General features: G+C 35.1%; 1 long non-coding RNA gene across 2 annotated transcripts in view; it reads right to left on the reverse strand.

Moving 5' to 3' along the window:
- The window catches only part of LOC138164481 (uncharacterized), a 42,022-nt gene that overhangs the window by 17,402 nt on the left and 8,101 nt on the right, over nt 1-16,519 (reverse strand). The window contains exon 3 of one of the 2 annotated variants that reach the window (XR_011169075.1): nt 20-179. The exons of the other annotated variant lie outside the window; for it this stretch is intronic. This is a non-coding gene — a long non-coding RNA (uncharacterized lncRNA). The remainder of the gene's footprint in view (nt 1-19; nt 180-16,519) is intronic. 2 annotated transcript variants of the gene reach the window in all.

Below are 16,519 nucleotides of genomic sequence, written 5' to 3' on the forward strand. Positions count from 1 at the left end.
GATAAGGCTGAAAAATTACCTGAAAAGCACAGGTGGAGATGAGAAGGGAGAGCATTCCAAACACGGGGGAGAATCAGAGACAATTCTTGGACCTGAGAGATGGAGCGTTTTGTGTAGGGAATGGCCAGGAGGTCAATGTCACTGGAAAGAATGTGCGATGGGAATAAGGTGTAAGAAGGCTGGAAAAGTAGGAGGAAGCTAGGTTAGTAAGGGCTTTGAATGCCAAACAGGGCAATTTGTATTTGATGCTGAAGATGATTGAGAGCTACCAGAGTTTACTGAGTAGGAGAGTGACATGATAAGACATGTGCTTTAGGAAAATCACTAGGTTGATAACGGGAGTTTTCTGAAAGATGCTCTCAGTGAATTTATAGAAGCTTATATCTATTAGCATATAGGCTTAATTTAAAAAAAAATTAAAAAGCAATTATTTTAATCATCTGTGCAATAGTCTATAGAACATTAAATACACAAGGTTATTAACAGGATAATGGCTTATCTCAGAACTGTTTTAACTTCATCAAAAAAGAGGAGAATGAGATGAGTTATAATGATGATGATAACAGCTTATAGTCATAGTGTTTTAAACTTTTTTACAAAATTTTTATATATACATTATCTCATTAGATCTTCAAAATTATCCTGTCAGGTAGGTGTCAAGATTATTCCTTCTTTACAGATGAAGAAATAGGCATAAAGAAGTTTACTGATTTTCCCAGAGTCAAATAGCTAGTAAATCTGAGGTAGGATTCAAACCAAGGTCTTCCTAATTTCAAGTCCAGAACTTTTTGTAATATAAAGAAAACATGAAATCAGTGAGTGAGTCTGGAAAAGGACTACAGAGTCAAGTAAATGGAACACAATTTGGAATCTGGGACACTAAGGAAAATTTCACCTGCTTCCCAATTTTGATTAGGGTTGTAGGCTTGCTTTATAACAAAGTAGCATAGGATAAATAATCAGAGCCCTAAAAGGGATTAGTGAAAGCTATGTTGTAGTCTTGGATTTATTATAGACTAGCCATATGGCCTTGTCAAGTAATTTATGTATCTAGATTTCCTCTTCTCCATCAGTAAACTGAGGCAGTTGGCACAGTGAGATCCCTTCCAGAAGTACGATTCTTATTATTTTCTTTTGGGATTAAATGAGATAATATATGTAAAGTGTTTTATAAACCTTAAATAGATGTATAAATGTTAAATTCTATTACTATTTAGTTAATCTTCACAAAAATCATAGAGGTCAGACAGAGATTAAAATCAGTTTTATTGCCTCTCAGTCCTGTGATTTTCCTACAAGACTACACATATATCTAGTGAGACATCTGGAGCAATTAAGTGCTAAATTGCTTTAGGTCATTTCAGAATATTTTCCCACTATTTGTCTTGTTTCTCATATTAGAAACCTTGGGTTTTATCTGACTTTTGTCTCCCTCATCTCTCACAGCCAATCAGTCACCAAGCCCTATTGATTCCACCTTTGCAATATCTCTTGTATCAGCTCTCTCTATTTCTATAGATGCCATCCTAGTACAGACCCCAATTACCACCTGCTTGGACTGTTTCTTCCCGACAGGTCTGTCTCTCTCCGGGCTTTCCCCCCTCTGATCTTTCCCTCTTGCCACTGTCAGAATCATTTTTCTGACACTCAGATCTGGTGCTGTCACATGTCTGTTGAGAACCCCAAAACAGTAACAACAACAAAAAAATCAGAACACTGAATGATGCTTATATTCTTTTGTTTGACATTGAAAGCTCTCCACAATTTTTCCTAACTTCCTAGTCTTAGCATATATTATATCTTTCCATACACTCTGTACTCTTATCAAATTGAGCCTTGAATATACCTTATAACATCGTTAGTATTTGATGAGTCTTGTTGAGGATGTGTTGAGTCCTGTGCCTGGAACACCATCTCTTCCCTTTTTGTTGAATTCTTATACATCCTTTTTTTTTATTTATTTGAGGGAGTCTGGTGTGGAAATATCTGTAATTTCATTTGTTTAGGTAGCTCCTGTTGGCAAAACTCTCTTTACCAAAGCATATCAACACTTGCCCTGCAAATAACTGTCTTAGAAAGTTGCCTAGGACATTGAGAGGTTAAGGTGATTTGCCTAGGACATTGAGAGATTAAGTGACTTGCGCAGGACATTGAGAGGGTAAGTGACTTGTTTGGAAATCAGATAGCAGGTATTTGTCACAGGTGGGACTTAAACCCTGATCTCTCTGACTCCAAAGCCAGCTCTCTATTACACCATGATGCCTCTTAATATGCAACTCAAATTCGGCCTCTGTCTGAACTCTCCTCATTAGGCAAGGATGGTGGTGGATGTTTTGCAAGTCCTCTAATTTGTTTATTTTATAATATTGTCCATTATAGTTACCCGTGTCTGTTACTTTTCCACTACCAGATTTTTAAGTTCTGTGAAGTTATGGGCTTATTGTTATCTGAATTTCATAATTTCCTCAGTTCCCTTTCATGTCTTCATGTCTCAAAATCTATTTGGTACCCAATTCAGGGTTTTAATGAGAAAAAGTCAGGTGTTCCGCGACTGGTTGTTTTTTGATTCTCCAATTCAACAAGTATGGCATTTGCCTTTCCATAGTGAAACTAGCAAATTTGATTTGTGTTATTACTCCACTAACCTTGAGGCCATATATGACTGCTTGGGAATCAAGCTTACTGTCTGGACCCCTGAAGGAACAATTATAATCAGCTGAGTCGCAGCTGGGCAATTTAGCTCTATGGGGAAGGAGGGGCCATATCTTTTACTCACTTGGGCCTGCTTCAGGGAAACTATAAAGAACATTTAATTTTTATAGTTCTTCTGATTAGGCTCTGTTCCAGCACCTCTTTTGGTTGAAATAATCAGGCAAATAGTTAAATAAAGCTGAACCCTCAAACAATTTTCTAGATGGAAGCTGTCCTGCCTGCGGAATACTTAGCACCATGTCATATTCCACCAATAAACTGGAAAACAAAATTGTTTGCATGAGGCACCAGTTACAATGAAGAAATGGGGGAAAAAATTCAATCCCTAGCTTAGAAAAATCTAATTCTCTCAAGGTATATTGAAGTCTGGAAGGCAGTTATCTTTCTGAGTGAGCTAGATGCGGCCTGGAAATGTATCTCCTAATAGCTTTGGTGAGATTAAGTGGCGCTTCCCTGATTGCAGTGGCTATATACAGGTCACATTGGTGATGCCCCTCCCCTGAGTGAGCCACTCCTGCTGCACCCTCCCATTGCTCCCAGGTTCTCTCACCTCCCACCCCTGCCCCTCCTTCTTCACATCTGCCAGAGCTCCCTATCGGTGGATACAGAATTGAGTTGCCTGACAGCTTTGAAGGATAAGTTTAATAGAAATTGATGGAAGCAGCCCAAGAAGGCCACCATTCTATTATTCTTGCTGGGAGAAAGGTTATTAAGCTCTGATGGAGTCACGCACTCTTGCTGAAGTATTTTGTGACTGAGGAGACATGATGTTTACTGGGTTTGCAAAGGGATTGGGGGAGAAGTTGCAAGGGAAATTAATTTGAACTGTAATCGATGTCAGGTCAGGAATCAGGGTGATGGGAGGGAGCTGATTTTTTTTTTTTGGTGGGGTGAAAATCATTACTCCTTAAGCTAGGTAGTCGACCTTCCCCATCTTCTTTGTAAGGTGACTAATTTTCAATTTGGAAGCACAAGCTAAATTTGGGGAGTCAGTTTAGTTTATAAATGCTGCTGCCTCTGGCTTTTGGAGTTAAATCTATCAGTCAAAATCTGTACCACTTTCTTTGGTGACCTCATGCTTGTAACATAAAGGCCTCTGGCTATTTGCATGCAACAGTTGTGAAGTTATTCAGTCTGTTGTTCCATTTTTTAAAAAAGCATTTTTATGTCAGTTGCTTGAGTTCTCCTTTCCCTTTTTGTTCCAATACCATGCTTTCAAGGTAAAAACTTGTTTTCTTACAGAGTCTCTTAAAACTTCAGGTGCCTTGAAATGTGACAATATAATTAAAAATACAATGCTACTTAAGCTATTTTGCTTATTCAGTTCCATAACAATCAAGGTCCCTAAGAATTACTTTAGAGAATTAGGAATATACAAAAATCATTTGGGGGAACAAAAGGTCTAGATTCTTATTCTTAAGGGAAATTATGAAAGAAAAAGTGGGAAAGAAGGGGGCTTAACAGTACTAAATTTCAAACTATATTACAAAGTGATAGTCATCAAAAGTATTTGGTATGGGCTAAAAAAAAAGGAAAGTTGACAAGTGTAACAAATGATGTATATAACCTATATAAGTAAATGGTCATAGAAACAGTGTTCAATAAACTCAAAGACCCCAGCTACTAGGGTAAGGACATAATATTTGACAAAAACTAATGAGAAAATTGGAAAGCAGTCTTGCAGAAATTAGGGTTAGAGCAAGATCTCATACCATATACCACAATAAGCTTCAAATGGATACATGACCTAAATATATAAAAGGTCATATTATAATCAAATTTGTGGATCAAAGAAGAAAGTACTTTTTACAAATATGGATGAGCAATAGTTCAAGTAATAGAAAGGATCACATAAGGTAAAAAGGATCTAGTTAAAATTACAGGTTATGATAGGACTAATGTCCACAAGTATTTCCCCACAACATGGATTAGGTCCATTCTTCTCTCCTTTCCTCTATAACATAGGTAAGTGCTCCTTCTCTCTTGTGACAAGGATTAGTTTCCCTTAAAAAGGAGACATAGTAGTCACTGGGACCCTGAATGGTCCTTGCTTCCTTTCTTTTCCTGGATATCTAAGGACATTAAAACAAACAAACAAACAACCTGCCCATGTGAGGTTGGGGTCCCTCAGATTAACTGGATTTCTGAAGACAACACAAGTTATTATACCCTGTCATTATACAAGTCCCGATACTCTGCCCTGTTGACCAGATGGGAATTCACATGGAGATTGAAGGGAGCCATGTCCAGAGAAGCTAAGTACCACTATTGCCTTGTTGTAGATCCTTCTTATATTAGGTCAAAGTAAATCTCTCTTTGTTAAATGTTCAGTGACTTATGAGTGCCGCATTTTGTCCTAACATCAAGCCTAAACTAAGAGTGTGTTGGCATTAGTCCTGCTTCTAACAGAGGAGAAACCAGTAACTGAGAGAAATATTTGTAGTATTTTTTTTCCTGATATCTATTCAAACTGCTTATTTGTCACAAGACTGTACTCATTTTGGACTTCTTTGACTTCTTTACTAGCTTTTTTTTAGCTTTCAGCTTCCTTTTCTGTGTTATCTTTTATTAGATTATAAGTTCCTCAAGGACATGGACTGTATTTTTTTTTCCATATTAATGTGTCCAGCTCTTGGTACATTGGAACACAGTAGGCAATAAATGACTATTGATAAAATTCTGCTATCCAATATCTATCAGGAATTGATTCAAATACATAAGAGTCATCCCTCAATTGGTTAATGTTCATAGGCAATTTTCAAAGTAACAAATTCAATCTATCAAGAGTCATATATATATACATATGTGAATGTGTGTGTGTATATATATGTATATATATATATCCCAAATCACTGAAAATTAGAGAAATGCAAATTAAAATGACTCTGAGATCCTAACCTTACACTCCTATGATTGAAAAAGATGAAAAAAAGATAATATGTTACTTAAGGGGCAATAGAAGATGAACTTATATCTCAATACTTTGATTCAATTAGGAAGAACAATTACTTTATGTTGGTAGCCAGGTGGTACAGTGGTTAGAGTACTGCCTGGAGTCAGAAAGAGTCATCTTCCTGAATTTAAATCTGGCCTCAGATACTAGCTGTGTGGCCATTGGCAAGTCATTTAATCCTGTTTGCCTCAGTTTCCTCATCTGTAAAATGGGCTGGAGAAGGAAATGGCAAAATATTCCAGTGTCTTTGCCAAGAAAACCTCAAACGGGGTCACAGAGAGTCTGAAACAACTGAACAAAAATGAGGAAAAATTATTTTAATCTACCTGTACAGAAGTCTACAGAATATTAAAGTCAAAGAATGATAGCAGAATAGTGACTTTTCCCAGGATCATTTTAACTGAACTTCATTAAAAAAATATGAGAATGAAGTTAAAAATGACAACAATAATAAGAAATGTTTATAAGTAATAATATATTTGGGATGAAAGATTTAGAGTCAGAAGGGAACTTGGAGGTCATCTAGTTCAACTCAACATGTTATAGATGAAGAAGATGAAATTCACACAAATGATTTGCTCAACACCACATAGTTAAGTGACAGAACTGTGATTTGCACCCTGATCCTCCGACTTTACCATACTTACATGTCACATTTAGATTTATAAAGAAATAAATAGTGCCAGAGGACTAGGCACAAGGGCAAGCCTGTTCTGCCTTTGCATTTCTGTGTAATATGAAGCAGAAATGGATGTCTCTGGAGTAAGAGAATCATAGATTTATAGCTAGAAGGATCATTAGAAGACATTGAGTCCAATCTCCTCATTTCACAGATAAGGAAAGTGCAGCCCAAAGATTTTAAATGATTTTCCCAGGCTTACACAGCTAGTAAGCATATGAAGTGAGCTTTGAACCAAGGTTTTCTGACACCATGGCCAATTCCCTATCTACCTGTTCTCTTAAGAGGTTACATTTCTGGGGTAGGTTGACCTTCTATGCCAGAATTATTGAGATGGTGTCTACTTTAAAACATGAAAAAATATTTTTAATCAGTCTTAGAAATAAGAATTTTTAAAAATCAGACAACATATCCATTAAAAAAAATAACAAACCATGACACTGCTTGCTTACCCTTCAGAAAAGGTAAGAAGAATATGTAAGAAAAAATATGGACTTTGAATAAATAGCCAGCAACAAACTGTCTCTCTTCTATATTTTATTCTAATCAATGATTTTGTATTAAGTGCTGAGGCTATAAAGACAAAAAATTTCTCTGTTCTTAAGGTACTTAAATTCTATTAAGGCTTGTACCATATATTCAAATAAATACATGATAATCCTTGTAGCATACTCTTTTGTGACACATAGAACATTCTGCCTCTTGATAAAATTATACAGGCATTTTGAGCTTTGAGTTCCCTATCTCACCTAGTGCTTTGTCTTGTCCATAATAGATTTGCAAGAAATAATTGTTGAAGGAATGAAGGGATAAACTAATGACCCCACTAGGGTGCATAGTTGCCTAAAAGGAGGGAGAAGAAAAGATACTAACAATGCAGGTCCCAAAATCTGATTCTGAATTTTCCAGCTTGCTTCTCTATATAGAACCAATGAATCATATAATCGACAAATCTCCATTTTCAGTTGCATCATGTAGTTACTGCCCCAATACTGCTTGGGTACAGTACACTGCTTACAGCCTACAGTCATTAGCCCAGCATTCATTGATGCTGCTGCTGTTAAGTATAGGCATTTCTTTTCTGGATTCTTACAATAGCCTAAATTATTGCTTGGTGTGGTCTCAGTCCACATAGTGAGCTTTCAATGATGGATAAAATTGGCTCATGTTAAATTATGAAAGCCAATTCTAGTCACACTCATTTTTATGAGAGAGTGTACAGTTCCCAGTTAAACAGACCCTCATGGACTCACTGTGTTGCTTATACTACTGACTGTTGGCTTTACTCGGGGTCTTTCTCACCTGGCCTGCTTGTTGTCAGCTATTTAATATTGCTTAAGCAGAAGAATCTTTAACCACCCCAGCTGTTAAAACATTAGTACATGCTTTAGTGAGCTCAAATTTAAATTATTCTAATAGCCCTTTAGGGGATCTTTTTGTTCCTTTTACTTGAAAGTTGTCAAAATGCAGCAGGGATTTTTTAACTTTTTCACTCCCTCAATGTACTCACATTTCCCCATTATTTCCAGAGAAGCCCTGATCAGTCATTAGTTAGAGGATTAATTTTAAGCTCTTAGTTTTGTGTTTAAAATTAATTGGGCAACAATTCTGTGGCTCTGTCTTTCACTGTATGTTATATCTGCCCTTTAAAAGGAATTATAAGCCCTTTCAGAGGTAATATTTGATTAATTTTAATATCACATTAAATACAATATAATCAGGTAGGAACAACCCACCAGGAAACTAGGAGAAGGCTACCCTAAATGAGCTATTGAAGGATCTCTTAACTCTATTAAACTACTTCAAACCCCCGGCTCCCTACTTCGTGAAACCCTTCATGGTCCTAATCATAGCCTGACAAACTTGGTTTGTATTTATAAAACATATTGAATAATTAATATCTTATACATTAACTGACCGAGTAAACATTTGTAAAAAGTTCTATTGTCTTCCAGACACAGTTTTAGGTACTGGAGATGCAAGGATAAAAGTAAAACAGGTCCTGCCCTGAAGGAGTTTACATTCTATTGGGAGAGATAACATATAAATATACAAAATAAATACAAAGCAAATTTTTTGGACAAATCTTTTCTTAGAGACTGGGGGTTAAGTTCTCAAGAAGTAGGAGGTAGGAGAGGATTCTGGGAAGATGGTGGAGTAGGTAAGAAAATTCCAAGCTCTCAAGATTTTCCCTCACAAAAGAGCTAAAATAACACCTTAGGGTGAACAAAGTGTAGGTGGAAATAAATAAGAATAGGGGCACAGCCTGGGTCTTCCTGGGACAATTTGAGAAGATCAGAAGAAAAATCCCAGGACAAGGTTTGGTCTCAGGGAAGAGTAAATACCTCCAGGCTAGGTTCTGTTTTAACACCCTGCAGCAAGCCTCTTAAACAGCAAATGGCAAGCCCAGGTTTTGGTTGGTTTGAGAGGCTGCCTTGGCCCCAGCCACAGGAACTTTTACCCCATAGTGAGGCGAGTTGGTCATTTGAGCACAGGAAGATTGAGGGAATCTCTGCTGATAAAGAACACCAGACCCAGCTGTGCTGCTGAGAGCTGCAGGGACAAGAAGGAACCAGCATATGCCCTGGGGAGTGCAGAAGCAGTGGAGCAGAAAGCCCCTGGCTGTGGGCACTTACAGGAGGTTGGAGGTTTGTATTTGCTTTCAGGCTAGAGGGGAGAACTGAAGATCTGGGGCCAGAGGCATCATTTCCTATACCCCAGGACTAGAGGTGATTACAAAAATTAAGCTATTACCACAAAAAAATGTGCAGGCAAAGGAGAAAGAAACCAACCATAGAAAACTATTGTGGGAATAGAGATGACTGGGGTTCATCTTCAGAGGAGGATATTGAAGTAAAGAAACCCCCAAAGAGTAACATCAAGTGGTGACCTGCCCAAAAATAATTTATAGAAGATCTTAAAAAAGACTTTAAAAATCAAATGACACAGATGGAGGAAAAACTAAAAAAAAAAAAAAATCCAAGAAAAACAAGAAAGTTATGAAAGAAAAGTCAGTCAATTAGAAAATGAGATCCAGAATCTTAAGGAAGAAAATGACATCTTGAAAATTAGAATTAGGCAAAGTGAAACCAGTAAAATTATAAGAGATCAAGATATAACTAACCAAAATATGGATAATGAAAAAGTAGAAGAGAAAGTGAAATATCTTAGAAGAAAAACAACAGATTTGGAGAATAGATCAAGAAGAGAAAATATAAAAATAATTGGACTAACTGAAAGTTATGATAAAAAAAGGATCTTGATACAGTAATATACAAAGTAATTAAAGAAAATTGTCCTGAAGCATTAGAACAAGGGGGGAAAGTAGAAATAGAAAAAAAATCTATCGATCACCACTTAAAAGAGATCCTATGAGGAAATTTCATAGGAATATCAGTCAAATTCTGAAGCCCCAGCTCAAGGATAAATTATTAAATGCATCAAGATTAAAACAATTTAAATATGGTGGTGCCACAATTAGAATCTCACAAGACCTAGCAACAGAGACATTAAAGGACTGCAGGTCTTGAAACACAATATATTGAAGAGCAAAAGAACTGGGGCTCTGACCGAAAATATCATACCCTGCCAAATTAAGAATTATCCTGAATGAAAAAAAAATGGACATTTGATAAACTCTCAGGCTTTCAAGACTTTTATTTTTGCCTTTTTTTTGGAGGGCAATTGGGGTTAAGTAACTTGCCCAAGGTTACATGGCGTGTGTGTGTGTGTGTGTGTGTGTGTGTGTGTTAAGTGTCTGAGGCCAGAACTGAACTTGGGTACTTGGGTCCTCCTGCCTCCAGGGCCAGTGCTTTACTCACTGCACCACCTAGCCACCCCCCAAGACTTTGTTAAAAACATCCTGAACATAATAGAAGATTTGACATACAAGAACTAGTAGAAATATATGGTACCTACCAAAGACTGATTATAAGTGATTCATGAGGACAGATTGCTTAATATATATATATATATATATATATATATATATATGTTTATGGGAATGGGAGGGATTCTTGGATGGGGAAAGACAAGTAATAGGAGAGAAAGGTAGTGGGTAGAAGTAAAGTAGAAGGGGCAGGAGGGATAGATAGGAAACAAGAAATATGCACAAATATAAAAACAAAGATTAGGAGTAGAATATGTTTGGGAAAGTATACGTCTATATATGTCTGTGTGTACGTATATATCTATAGCTATAGGGAAACATATCTAAACTTTATTTAGTCTTCCGGGGTTATGGGAGGAGGGAAAAAAAGAACAAAGTAAAAAAGTTCACAGTAGAGAACAAAAGAAATTTCACATGGAAGCAAAGAAAAGATGGACAATTCTCACCACCAGGTGTATTATTTATAATACAGGCTTTCTTAAAATGAAAATTTATTTTTACATATTTTGAATCCTCTCTTATGTTCTGCTATGCAATGAACTGTTTTTTCCTTTCTTACTTTGTATTTAAGTTTATGACATATATTTGTTTCTTTTCTCTATTCTGTACTTGTGTTCTGTCCTTTGAGTCTAAAATAAAACAAAAGTAATAGGTAGCATTTGAGTTGAATTTTGAAGGAAATTAGGGATGTTAAGAGATGGAGGAGAGGAAGGAGAACATTCTAGGTATGTACTCTCTTATTCTCTGATTATAACACACAATTTAGTATTTAATTATAGTCCATATTTTCCATTCATCATAGAGTGTTTTGCAAACCTTAAAGTGCTATTTAATTTAATTAATATTTAATTTAATTTCTTGTGCAGCTTACTAGTACATTTTAAGGTTAAGCTATTCCATGAAATGTAAAAATTCACTTAAAAGCCTAAAGCATTCCTTAGATAAGCAGCTAAAGGAAGAATCTCAACTGCCTGTGACTCCTTGGTGACACACAGATCCTCCTCCTCAATCAACCTATTTGTGAAACCTTTAGTTGTAGTTTAATTCATAACCGATTTTAGTTTATCTTATGTTTCATGAAGTTTGTTTCCTTATTATGACTTTGCTTAACTAAATTTGTTCATTTTTTATGACATTGAAGAAAACGTGGGATTATGGATGCATTTTCTCTTTAACTTCTATGGCTTAAGAGGAAAGTATGAGATTATAATATGTACAATAATTATTTTTCTGTTACTATGATATAATTTTACCTATATGAATACTTGGTAGAATCCTCATGATTGTTTTCTCCAAGGTCTGAACCTATGCTTAAGAATGATAATAATAATAATTAATAATAATAACCCTAGGTTCTTACCTCTATAATTTCATCATTGAGGTAAATATACTTTTGGAAGCAATTATCCACCACATGAACTCAGGAGATATTTCTCCAATAACACTTCTTACTAGGGTATTCTAGCAAATACCTTTGTTTTGAGCTATTTGTTTCCTTTGGATGACTATTGAAAGGTATACACATCATTGAGGATTCATGAGCTTTTAGGTGTGCAGACCTATAGAGTACCTTGAACCTGTGGTAATAATCTTCTGGGAATATGTGTGTTCTATGATTGTAAACTGAGGGTGCCCCCTGGTGCTACCCCTCCCATTCTTGCATTTATGATCTTTTGTAGAGAAATATCCTCAAATATTTAAAAATCTAATTATTTTGAAAACAATATTTTATTTTTCCCCAATTGCATATAATAACATTTTTAAACAATTTTGATTTCCAAATTCTCTCCTTTCCCTCTCCCCTCCCTGAGATAATAAGTAATTTGAGATAGGTTATATGTGTGTAATCATGTAAAACATATGTCTGCATTAGTTACATTGTAAAAGAATACATTGACCACAAAAACCCCCCATGAAAAAATAAAGTAAAATATTGTATACTCTAATCTGCATTCAGACTTCATCAGTTCTTTCTCCAGAAGGATAGTATTTTTTAGTATGAGTCCTTTGGAATTGTCTTGGATCATTGTATTACTGAGAATAGCTAAGTCATTTATAGCTGTTCTTTGTATGATATTGTTATATGATATATACAATGTTCTGCTGGTTCTGTTCACTTCACTTTACATTAGTTCATGTAAGTCTTCTCAGATTTTTTTAAACCATCCTTCTGGTCATTTCTTATAGCACAATAGTATTTCATTGCAATCACATAGCACAACTTATTCAGCCATTCCCCAATTGATGGGCATTCCCTCAACTTCTAATTCTTTGCTACCACAAAAAGAGTTGCTACAAATACTTTTGTATATACCAGTCCTTTTCTAGTTTTTGAAATACCACTTTTTGAGAAAGAATAAGAGATTAAGGTGGTGAGAAATTAAATGACTTATCAAAATTCATTAAAGTTCTTGAATCATTAAAAAAATGTTTTATTTTGTATTTTGTTTTTCTTGAAATCCTTCCTTCCTCTGCTCTTACAACCAATTGTGTCTTTCCCTGCCCTGGAATTAAATAAAACCAATCAGTCATCAGAATCAAAGTCATCAGAAGCATATGACGGTGTATGCAAAATTTCATATTCCTGTTTTAACAACATAGCAACTTTATATATCCATTGTCCCCTACAATGAGATTTCATTTACTCATCTCATTTCTAGGTCCAGTGTTGGATATAACTACAAAGCCTTTGGCTTCATTTTATTTTCTTTTTCAGTCACATGGTTATAATCATTGCATATGTTGTTTTCCTGGTTCTGTTTACTTCTCTCTGCATCAATTCATATGGGTCTTTCCACATTTTCTGAATTTATCATATTTGTTATTTCTTATGAGACAATGATATTTAATAATATTCACATAATAATATAATAACAACTAGCATTTATATAACACTTGCTATGTGCCAGGAATTGTACTAAGCACTTAAAAATATTATCTCATTTGATCCTCACAACAACTTTAGGAGGTAGATGCTATTTTCACCCCCAATTTTACAGCTGAGGAAATTGAGGCAAGCAAAAGATTAAGTGACTTGTCCCAACTCACATAGCTAATAAGTGTCTGAGGTTAGATTTGAATTCAGGTCCTCCTGATTCTTCTAGGCCCAATTCTTTACCTACCTGCCTATTCTTTCATATTAATATTAATACTGTAATTAATATTAATATTAAACTACAATATAAATAAATAAAGACAGTTCATTTTCAGGTTTTTTTTGGTACAGCAAAAAGTGCTACTATGAATATATTGGAATATAGGATATTTCTTTTTGTTTCTGACTTTCTTGGAGCATATGAGACAGAGCTGTTTTTAAGTCGCCCAAAAGGAAAGAATTCTTCTTTTAAGGATTTTGCCATCTATGTTATGCTAAATAGGGGAAGGGTAAATTGGGAAGCTGCTTCTTAGGCTGATAAACTTTATTAATTCTTTGCAAGTCTATATTGTATACAAAATCTCCATCCTTATTACACTTCAGCTAAGGGAATGCATAGCCATTATATTTTAATTTTGCTCTACAGAATCCATTTAATTTAATTTCCTGTGCAGTTACTAGTGTCTTTTAAGGTTAAACTAAAATATATGAGTACTTAGTAGTGTTGAAGTGTGTGATTTATTGTTATTTTGGCTTGTAGTATTGGTAAAGTTGCCATATCAATCAACCAGAAGCAATTATGAAACTCCTTCCTTTTTATTCAGTAAGCTTCTATAATTCCAAGGTTACTATTAACCTGATCTCCCTTGGTTTATTTTCATCACCTCTCCTTGCTTCTTATTGAAGCATTTTTATCACTGTCAATGATGTACCTTGTAAGATATTTGTGCATAAGAATTGTTAGGAAATTAAATTATATTGGTTTCAGCAGGCTGAAGTAATAGGGGCTTATGAATATGCTCAGATTCAGGAAATGCAATTTGATATAAGATATTTCCAAAACAACACAAGAAAGAAAGCATATCCTTTATTGGGAATACTTTACTTCCTGGTATATTTATGCTGGATATTTTTTTCATTGCGATTAGGAGAATAGACAAAGGTTCTTTGCTTGCCCTATCTTCTCTGAAGTCATCTCACAGATTTTCAAACTGACTTGAAAACTGTAAATTAATATTTGGGAGTAGACGCCAAAAGTCCAGTAAAACTAATGAGGAATAGTAAAGTGAAATGTTTTCTTAATTATTATTTAGGGCTATCATTATAAATAATAATAATAATAAATATCATGCTTTGAGGAATGCAAAACACTTTACACAGGTTAGCTCATTTGATCGGCTAGGATTTTGAATTGAGAACCAGTTTTGGATTCTAGAAGGTCTAAGTTTAAATCCTATCTCTGACACATACTGAGTGTGTGACCATAGGCTGTTATTGCTGTGTCTCCAAGACTCTATGTACCTCTCTGAATCTTTAAGGTGCAGAGCAATTGCCAATCTGCATCAGGGAGTTTTCTCACAGGGAGTTCCCTTCACCAATGAAATCACAATTCTGGAACAAAAAGCAAAAAAGGAAGAAATTGGAGCTTCTAGGGAATGTCAATAGAAGTACATTGTTTTGGTTCACTTTTTGAATATATGTCCAATGTGCTCACTTTCCATTGTAAATATCTTGATATTTACCTTCTCATATGCTTAGCAAGTCAATGCAAAACAGGCAAATTATTTCTACATGATGTGCATTTTAGCTTTTCTAAGTCTTTGAGGTCCCATAGACACAAGGACTGAGTTAGGAAGTATTACTATTGATTATTTCTGGTTGGTCAAATGCCAGATATCGTGTTCTTTGAGACTAAGCTATTTAATCCTTGGTGATGGTCTCATCACTATTGTTTTGTATAACACAAAGATTCACCTGTGGGTCTTTTTTGCATTGCAAACTAGGAAAAAATGATAACATCCTATGACATTTTCTTCCCCCAGTTACTCTTCAACATAAAGTACCATCTGCTGAATATCTATTTAGTGTGTAGTTCTCTTTACCGAAAAATCTACCTGACTCCAAATTCTCTTGGCTTTTTTATTGCAGGAAAGAAATAAATCATAGAAATGGTAGAACATTTCTTTTGAGTAAATAAATAGGGAGTTATACAACTCTTGCACAGAGATAGTGATAAATATGCATTTTTGTAACTTTTTATCATGCAGATTGGTGACAGTGGTTCCATAAACAGTCACCATATTTTCAAAATAATAAGCAAAGCTGTTAAGTTTGGGAAGGAGGCAAATATTGATTCTTTTTTTTTCCCCTGTGTTTTTAAAGTTATCTCTCAAAAAATTGCTTCTCCTTAGTCTTATTATTTGCCTTGTGTGCTATCTCCCCTTCCTAGAAAGGATAGATTTTCCCATTTGGATAAATACTTCAACAGATCCATGATCTCGTTGACGTATAGACTCCTGCTAATAGTGCATATACTTATTCTTTCTCATCCTGTATAATTCTTGTCCATATCTGACCTAGAAAATCTACTGTGTTTTTGGATTTTCCTATAGGTTTAAAATTTTTAGAGTTGCTCTGCAGAAGCATTCAGTGTGTACTGTTGGATCCCTTTCTCTTTGATGATCTGACTACTTCCTTTTGTGATCATCCATTTCCTGGATGTTATGGCACTTTTAGCACCTATCATTATTTATCATATGATTTAGCCTAGTTACCACCCTCATGTATCTTTTCACTATTTTGGGGGTCACCCCCTATTCTGATTCTTTGGAGATTGTGGTGTTTCCTAAGTTGTAATCATATAGAATCACAAAATGAAATACATTAAAAATACTGCTTGTGTATGCCAGGAAGCATCTTGGGATTATTAAAAGTACTATTCAGTTTCCTAAATATAAACCATCCTGCCCTTAATATTTGTCAAATATAGTTTGCCTAGATTTTAGCAAAACTTTTGAAAAAGTATTTCATACTTTTCTTTGAAGAAGATGAATTTGACAAGAAAAAGAATTGGTTAGATGACCAGAATCAAAAGGTGGCTGTTAATGGTTCAATGTTAGCATGATAGGAGGCCTCCAAAGGAGTATGATAAGCATCTGTGCTTGTGCTCATGCCTTTAATTTTTTTTAATCAATGACTTGAATAAAGGTATATATGATATCCTCATCTAATTTGCAAATCACACAAAGGTAAGAGGGATAATTATCACAGTTGATGACAAGAGTCAGGATTCAAGAAGAGCTTTATGGGCTATATAATGACTTAGAAAGTCACAAATTATCATTATCTATGTTGTATCATATTTTTATTTAATTAATTAAACATCTCCAAACTAGATTATGAAGCAATTCT

This window comes from Petaurus breviceps, unplaced genomic scaffold (genome assembly GCF_028583685.1).
Source record: "Petaurus breviceps papuanus isolate PSGF00001 unplaced genomic scaffold, PetGlider_PUasm1.0 189, whole genome shotgun sequence".
Classification (NCBI taxonomy): Eukaryota; Metazoa; Chordata; class Mammalia; order Diprotodontia; family Petauridae; genus Petaurus; species Petaurus breviceps.